The sequence below is a fragment of the Morus notabilis genome, unplaced genomic scaffold (genome assembly GCF_000414095.1).
Source record: "Morus notabilis unplaced genomic scaffold, ASM41409v2 Scaffold49, whole genome shotgun sequence".
Lineage (NCBI taxonomy): Eukaryota > Viridiplantae > Streptophyta > Magnoliopsida > Rosales > Moraceae > Morus > Morus notabilis.
In genome coordinates this window covers 87357-96463 of record NW_010358054.1, presented here as the reverse complement: position 1 = coordinate 96463, position 9107 = coordinate 87357, and the positions used below count along the sequence as shown (strand labels likewise).

Here is a 9107-nt window from a genome sequence, read left to right as displayed (position 1 = left end):
TTGTCACCAAAATCTGAAAAAACAGAAATCAAAACAGTTTTTCAATTTATTCGAAAACACAAAATAATTTTATAAACTAAGAAAAATTAGATACCTTTACATCCTTCATCTTCAAGATCTATCTTCAAGATCCATGATAAATCTCCTCCAAGAAATTTTACATGAAAAATTCCTATACCGTTTCCGGTTTACAAAATTTCTATGAAAGAAAATAAAATAAACCCTAACGGCGATGATAGACTGTATATCTAATTACATCATTAAGAAAAAATTCCTATACAACCATTCTAAACTCTAAGGAACTACAACCGGTAAATATTAAATAATCAAAAACCCTTGATAATTTATAAATAATAATTAATAATAATTATTTAATCATTCATCCACCATATATCCATGATAACAAAAAATATAGAAATGCTAGAGTGCTCTCTCTCTAAAATATCAATTCAAGCACAAAGGAGATATTTTTAGATCACAAATCTATGTACACAGCATAATCATGAACAAATAACCATGGCTCTGATACCAATTGTTGGAAAAAATGGCATCGAGTATGCATCAGAATTTTAAACAATTTAAATCAATTCCAAAGCTGATCAAGAATATGTTCATGATGCTATATAACATAAATACTAAAGATCTAAAACTTACCTTTATGAGATTTAGGAAACTACATGTCTGATTGATCAAAGCGTTCCAAACAGCGACTGGAAGAGTATCAACTAACTGGTCTTCTTTACTATTCTCATTTTCACGATCGGAGTGTGGGTGGGCACACATCGTTCACTCTCCCTTTAGTATTCTTGAACTTCTTCCAACCACAAGAGAGCCAAAGAAAAAATCGTTCTTGAGAATTAAATAATTTTTCCTCTCAGGAATCTTTTGTCAATATCCCCCAAAAAGTCTCTCAAGTGATCTAATGAATAATGTGACTTACTGGGCTATTTTATAGTGTTTAGGAAGTCATACTTATGTAACAATTAGGTTTTCCAAAGTTTATCTCGCATACAGAGTCGGTTTCGCCACGTCAGCACGCACTACATGTTACAACCGGTCGACCAGTGACAGAGCCCCAATATATGATGGATTTTAAAGTTAAAATTTGTTCAAAAATATATGTTCTCATGATGAGGTTTATTGTTTGATGAATAAAAATGTTCATTTATGTTTGTGAGATTTAAGTGTCTTACTAAGCCTTTGCTCATATAAGTTAATTCATGTTGCAGAAAAAGTAAAGGGTAAGATGTAGGCATAGAGAATCTTGAAGCGGATGAGAGCTACGCATGATGGAAAAATGAGAGAAACGATCATGGGATGAAAGTGTTTAATTTTAAATAAAGTTTAAATTTTTATTTTTATTGTTTTGGAACTTTGGTTTATGGTGGTTTTTATTTGAAGAATACTTTAGACTTTTTAAGTTTATTTCACGGTATGAATTTTAATAATTATGTTGAGCCTAAATGTTATTTTTCCTTGAGGAAGTTTAAAGGCTTTATTTAGTAAAAAAAAAAAAAAAATTCTAGGATTTCTCTAAGTCGATTGTGTGTTCATTTATTTTTTCACAGTTTACATTCTCGTTCAAATGGTATATCAACTCAAATAGACCCAAATCGATTCACCAACGTAATCGACTTTTGGAAGCGGCCATTGACCCTTTAAATAAATTTAATTGTTGAATCAGACCTCTACAATTAAGAAAAAAAGGAGAATCTGAAGAAGAAAGAATTGAATGGTTGAAAAATGAGTATGCGATGAAATGGTTGTGGTGCCTGGTGTTCGGGAGATTACCATTTGTAAAAAATCTAAAAATAATTCCTTAGCAAAAAAACTAAATATATATATATATATATATAGAGAGAGAGAGAGAGAGAGAGAGAGAGATTACCATTTGTAAAAAATCTAAAAATAATTCCTTAGCAAAAAAACTAAATAAAAATATATATATATATATATATAGAGAGAGAGAGAGAGAGAGAGAGAGAGAGAGAGAGAGAGAGAAAATGAATAAAAAATATTGATAAATTATCATAGTGTTATGAAGCTCATGTAAACTTGAGCATAACACTGAATTGTCCATTGAAAAAAAATTTAATTAAGTGTTGTGAAACTCGTACGAATTTGAGTCTAACACATGAAATTGATCTCCTGAAGTGTTATTGAAGAGCACAATTGAAGCTTGTGTTGTGAACCTCATTTGAGCCTGACATGTGAATTTTTTGAAATTAAATTCTTTTCTGTGAAGCTCATGTGAATTTGAGCCTAGCATGTGAAGCTCTGGGAAATGATGATTACAATGAAGAGCGTTGTTGAAGAGTACTATCAAAGATCTACTGTCACTATATCTACTTTCCAAGTTGGTATGCACCAACTTGAGGGGGATTATTGAAATATTTGAGTTCACTATTGTAATTTATGATTATGATTCTTCCATTTATAGTGTGTAAGAAATTATAGACAGTTTTTAGATAACCTGTATTGATCTGTGTATTTAGAGAATCACTAATATTTATACTCATAAAGAAACTCATTGTAAAAACATCAGTGAACGAAATGTAAAACATATCTTGATCCGTGGACATAGGCAAAATTGCTGAACCCCATTAAAAACTGTCTTGTTTCTGTTCTTCTAATTTTTGCTCTTTGTTTGAACATCACAATGGTTTTGAACCTTTGTTAATTAAAAGTTTTAATGTGTTTTTTTCCTATTTATGTGAAAGTTGTAAAGACAACGGAGTCGAATTCGAAAATGATCAAGAATAAAATCCACACCACCAAGCATAAAATATACGAGTAAAACATGTTGCGAGATATTTGAAATATTAAAACAAAAGCAATATCAGAGTAAATGTGAATTATTTCTAAAAAGTCTTAGAATAAAATCCGAAGATAAATCCGAATACAACAATATCTTGTGTGTGATAATAAATGCCAACCCAAAATAGAAAAAGCCACCCAACAAAAGCATACCATCACAAGAAATCTTGAGCGCGGCACTAGACCAAATCAAAAATGACAAACTATAGTACTTTGGAACATTATAGCATCTTTCTTATTGAGGGAATCATTCTTCATCTGATGCTAATCGTTTTGATCGTAGCTTTAAGAGGGAATAGGCTCGAAAAAAAATGAAGAGGCACAATCCTTTGTTTCGCATATGTTTTCAACACCATAACCATCTCTGCCATCGTAAAACCACAATGTCATCCTGTTCCCATTAATTATAAATTCAATGAACTTTTGGGAGAAGGGAGATTTTGCAGCTTGATCTTCATTCGTCTGTTTCCATGCTTCATTGATCAAAAACTTTATATGTTGACGTGCTTCGTCTTCAGAAGCACCAAATTCATGCATGTAGCAATTAATTGATGAAGGAACGTCTCCTTTTTTTAATTCAAACTGAAATAAAGAAAGGGAAAAACTACTTACAAACACGCGTACATATTATATATATATATATATATAGAGTAGTACTATAACATGATGACTTACTGTTGATGTAACGAGATCATTTGCTAATCGTTGAATCAATGATGATTCGCGAATTATGCTTGAATTCTCTAGCAAAAACTCCAAGGCCTCTTCTCGTATTGGATTTGTGACACAAAGGTAGCCAACCAAGTATGTCATGGGTACAGTTATTGAAATCCATGCATTCTCAATGTATTCTTGGAAGGGTGGCGTAGTCCCACTGTGATACCACTTGGCCTCAACTAAATAACTTTCAACAACATCTGTCCACTGAAAAAAGTTGCAGATCATGATATTACGTATACATTACTTATTATAAATGAAAAATGATTAAAAAACTTAAATAATGTTAAAAGAATAATATTAAAGAAATATGCAATTAGCTGGATGTACGTACGTACGTGTGTAAACAGAATACTTAAATATTAATTATTAAGCAGGCATGCATACCGCTTTTTTTAGGTATTTAATAATGTGGAATCCCTGTTCTCGTAAAACGTCAAATGCCAATTCATTTATAAAATTGTAAACAGCGAGGAAACATATCTTCATGTACTCTGGTAGCGCATCCATTGCATCCATGTCCCAAGAGATCATCTAATGCGCCGTACGTATCATATATATCATCAACTATCGACATGAGCATGAATAGTTTCGTAACCGTTTTCCTCAAATACCCGTACTGTGGTTCAAACAGCACTCCCGCGTTCCACAAGGCATTCTCCACCAACCTGTCCCTAGAAAACTTCATCTTTTTTGCAAGGCCGATGTCCGTCCACCACCTTTCAATTTACAATATATATATATATATATATATGTGTGTGTGTGTGTGTGTGTGTGTGTGTGCCAAACAAAGGAAAGAACACATGACTTTTGGTACCTCTCAAAATGAACTGGCTGTACAATACTACTAATTCATTAATTTCTCTCAATTTATAATATGCATTCATATTATTATTATTATTATTATTATTATTATTATTATTATTATTATTATTATTATGTTTTCATTACTATTGTTATTGATATTCTCATCGCTCAACTTTGGGATGTATCATTCTCACATTGTCCCTGAGTTCTAAAATTTTCTATCTGCTTTTAGTGGAAATTTTAACAACATTAATGGTTAAGTGATCAATCAAATTCAAAGTTAACGGAGCGAGGTGAAAATTGTTAAAATTCAAGTAGAGGAGCACCGGTGAGAATAACCCTTAAAATTTTTATTATTGTGCCTTGATGCATTTAAATTAATGTGTTCAAGAAAATAACGTTCTTATTATAAGAGAAATTAAATATTTGTATTTGAATATTTTACAATTTAATTAGTTTCCTAGTATAGATTTATTCCTAGTTTGAATTTCAGATTAGGAAATGTTCTCTATATTTGAATCTGATTTGAATCAGGAAACTACCCTAATCAAATCTTATGTACTTTTTATATATACTAATTATTATACGTGCTAATTTATGAACAAATAATTAGCAACCCTGATTTCCCGTAGAAAAAGATTAAAAAAAAAAACCTACCTGTAGAGTTGTTTCACTTCCTCCAGATGCACCGATTGCACCACGTTGAAATCTAACACGGCCAACTCAATGAAAGTGGGATCCAAATCCTCTTTCCTCTTGTACGTATCAATGAACCACCTGGCCTCCACCCTAGGCACTCTCCAGTGTAGTGGGACATCCAAGGCATGGCCCACTAACATTGAAAGATAATTATTTTCATCTAATTCCTTCTGTCTCACAAATTCTTGGAGATGTTTTGTTGTAAAATCTCTTGCTACATCCAGAATTATTTCACCGCGTCTCGAAAGGAAGGATGCTTCATATAAAGATAACAGTCCCATGACATCGTTACGTAGACATGGCTTGAAATTTCCCATTTCATCCTTAAAATTATTGAAGACCTCTGCCATTTATAAAAATTGCACATATATATTAGTCACGACATTTGTCCATAATTTTTTTTTTTTTTAATTTAATGAACAAGCGAGAGAAAGAATATATATCAAGGAGGTCTAGCTAGCACATCCCAAGAACTATAGGTTTTGACACTCCATTGAAATTAATACTATCCCATAGTATTAATTCCTCCAACAAATATTATTAATAAAAAAAGAAAATTACTAGATAATTAATTATCTTTCAAAAAAAGATTTTAGCACTGTTGGTCACATTGTTGTTGTTGTTTTTTTTTTTTTTTTTTTTTTTTTTTTTTTTTTTTTTTTTTTTTGTTTTGTTGCTTGAAAAGTTGCCTAAGAAAATACACAGATAAAATTTTATACCAATTGTTTGGTAAATTAGTTCTTCTTCTAATTGTTATTCTGAAGTTCCATTTATATTTTCATTACAAATTAATGTTATGATCGAGTTATATATATATATATATATGTATGTATGTATGTATGTATGTATATATGCCTAGTACAGTACATACCTTGAGGAACCCAATATCGATGTTGCCTTAGGAGTCTAAATTTCAGAGCCACAGCATATAAATTACCCGTACCAAGATCATTGTTGTTGTATATAGCGTTTAATATGTTGTCTATTTCATCCTCAAAGTGATAATATAATCCAAGCCTCTGCAGCATGTCGATATGCTCAAGCTGGACTAAAGGATCACTAATTTCTTCGTTAAGCGTCATCCGTACCTTGTCCTTCAGATTGTTGATCGCGTCAACTTCTTTCTGCATGCAATTAGAATTAGAAATTACCCACTTCTGATCGTAATTAACAGAAGCAACAGTACTACTACTTTAAAAAGTTGTCGACCTTCAAAGACGTGGAGGATTCAGAAATGTATATGAAAATAAAAACATATGCAATGACGTACATTTTATTATGAATAATTAGTGCTTTTTTCTTTTCTATTTTGGATTGAAAATATACTTTTTTCCAACAAAATTGTTAAGTAAACTTGAATTAGATATATGCATATTTCCTATTAATTAAAATAATTGAAAATTTCCAAAATAACTATCAAATGACTTGATATTATAAAATTTAAAACTTAACAAACAATTGTTTCAAAAAAAAAAAAAAAAAAACTTAACAAACAAGCTATAGTTTTTAAGAATTAAACCAATAGTTTTTTCAATTTCTATGTAAGAGCTTCTACTGAATATATTAAATCGAATGTCATAAGAAGTAATGCAAATTATAGGATCAAATAAACGTGCCTAAAACAGTCAAAGAGAAACAAGGAAGCAATATATTGCAGTAAAAAGAATGTTTTTAATTATTATGGAAATGGAAAAGATGTATATAAGGTGCGTTTGGTAGTGCTTCTTGAAGTCCAAAATCACTTCTCTAGCCGCTGATAATAGTGTTTGATAAAAACCATGAAAAATGATTTTTTTAAGAATTTTTGAAGATTTACAGTCAAAATCAGAAGCAGCCCAAAAACAACTTTGACTTTAAGATTATGTGGAAATCAGTATAGTACTACTAATGATTATCAACAAAGTTATATTATTACATTATTAATTATTAATTTCTAATTAATAATTAGTAATTAATCATTATAAAAAGAATAATTATAAAAAAAAAATCATGTGATATATCAAATAATAATATATTAAATAAATATTAGTAATAAATTAACTAATTATTTAATTATGTAACTAAAAGTTAATAATTACGTATAATCTAATAAATATCAGTGCGTTACTTATAATTAATTACTAATTACTATTTTTTATTATTTAGCATATTAATTTATTATATATATAGTTTAATTATTAATGTACTCATTAATGATAATCTATTCATTATTATTATATTATTAATATATTAATTTTTATTTGCTAAATAATTATCAATTATTAAGTACTTTATATATAAATTAAAGTACTTTGTTTATTTAATTCCTTTCAGATCGAAATAAAATTATTTTGTATATGTTCTCTTCTTCCTTTGTTTATTAATTCCTTTCAGATCGAAATAAAATTACTTTGTTTATTTAATTCCTTTGTAACTTTGGTTATTAATTTCTATCTTTTTTTGTTGTTGCTCCACACCTTACTCACTGCAAGATATAGAGTAGAAGTTTTCTATACCCTAAATTGAATAATAATAAAAAAAAAACTAAATACATGAATAAGCCAACTAGCAGCAACACGATCGAACTCTTTGGTTTTAGAAAAAGAGATCATAACAAAAAGCTTCCCCATATTGTTTATTAAACGTATTGTTAACCTTATACTTTTGGCAATATTTCATCTATCTCTGACGATTTCTAAATTATATTAATGATCTAATTTGTCAGTTCGTTTGGTAAAAATTGAAATGCAAAAAGATGAGACTATTCTTCTCATAATAAGGTTATATTCAAACCTAAACAAACTAAATCATCATAACAAAACACAAACCTTGATTTGAATAAAAAACCTAAAGTCCAAAATCCGAACTTCAAAATAAAAAGTATTTCAAAGGAAAAATACAGAATTTCTTTCGGAAAATGAAAATGTAGGCCTCGTTCACTTCACGGATTAGAGTTTTCAATTCGAGCTAAGATGTGACTTGTTCTAAAATTAAAAACTCGAATCGGTGAAATAAACGAGACCGTAGTCATAAAAACCGGTTGTCATTGTTATTAGGAGGAGGGGTTCCTTTTTTTTTTTCCTTGATTAATTGTTAATTATCTCCTTTATCGCTTAGGAAAGAAAAATATTTCCACTAAATTTTACCTCGCCAAATTCATTAGTGATTGATTGAACGTAGTCGAAGTGCCAAATCGGTGGGTACTTGGAATACCCACATTTCCGAACACTGTTTATTTCATCAGATGTGCTGTTTACCGCCATTCTTGCTCTGGAAGGATTTGAACAATTGACAATGACCTAAAATATTTGTTTAAAGAAAATTGAAATCAAATACTTTTGACTAAGAATTGATCTTATTTTTATTTTTTCCGTTTTTTAAAAATGAAAAAATGAAAAAAATTTTAAAACGGCGTTAACACAATTAAAGACTAAAAATAAAAATAAAAACGATTTTTTGATTTAGTGTAAAATGAGAGAAAAATGAAAAACGACTAAAAATCATTTTTCATTTTTTAGTTTCGTTTTCTTCTCTCTCGAATAGAAAGAAAAACATTAATAAGTTTTTTATACTGAAAACAATATCTTGATAAAACTACTAAATACATTTTTAAAAATTATTTCTGTTTAAAATAAAAAATATTTTCATTTTTATTTTTATAAAAAAATAAAATTATTTTAAAACGAGTTCTAAACACACTATTTATTTTTCTCATCTTAAAAAGTTTTAAGAATGATTAAAAAGAAAAAGAAAAAAAACGGCCAAACAATCATACCAGCTTTTTTGTGATTGATTGAACGTAGTTGGAGTGCCAAATCGGTGGGTACTGCAAATACCCAGATGGCCGAACAATGCTGGGAGGAAAAGTTGCGCTGCTCACCACCATTCTTGCTGTGGAAGAAAAAAGGGATGTATAATAATATTCCCGGAAAAATAAAGAAAGAGGAGTTCTACTGCTAATTAGCGCATATATATATATATATATCTATCTTATAAGCCAAGCAATCTTACGTTCGTACCTTTTATATATGTTGTTCTCAGCTTTTGTTGAGCAAAGTATACTGCGTGAATACATAATTAGAAGTTTG

At 29.5% G+C, this 9107-nt stretch overlaps 1 pseudogene; it reads right to left on the bottom strand.

The window, feature by feature from the left end:
- Positions 1–3102: 3102 nt before the first annotated feature.
- Positions 3103–8905, bottom strand: LOC21397074 (annotated as a pseudogene).
- Between the last annotated feature and the right edge of the window lie 202 nt (positions 8906–9107).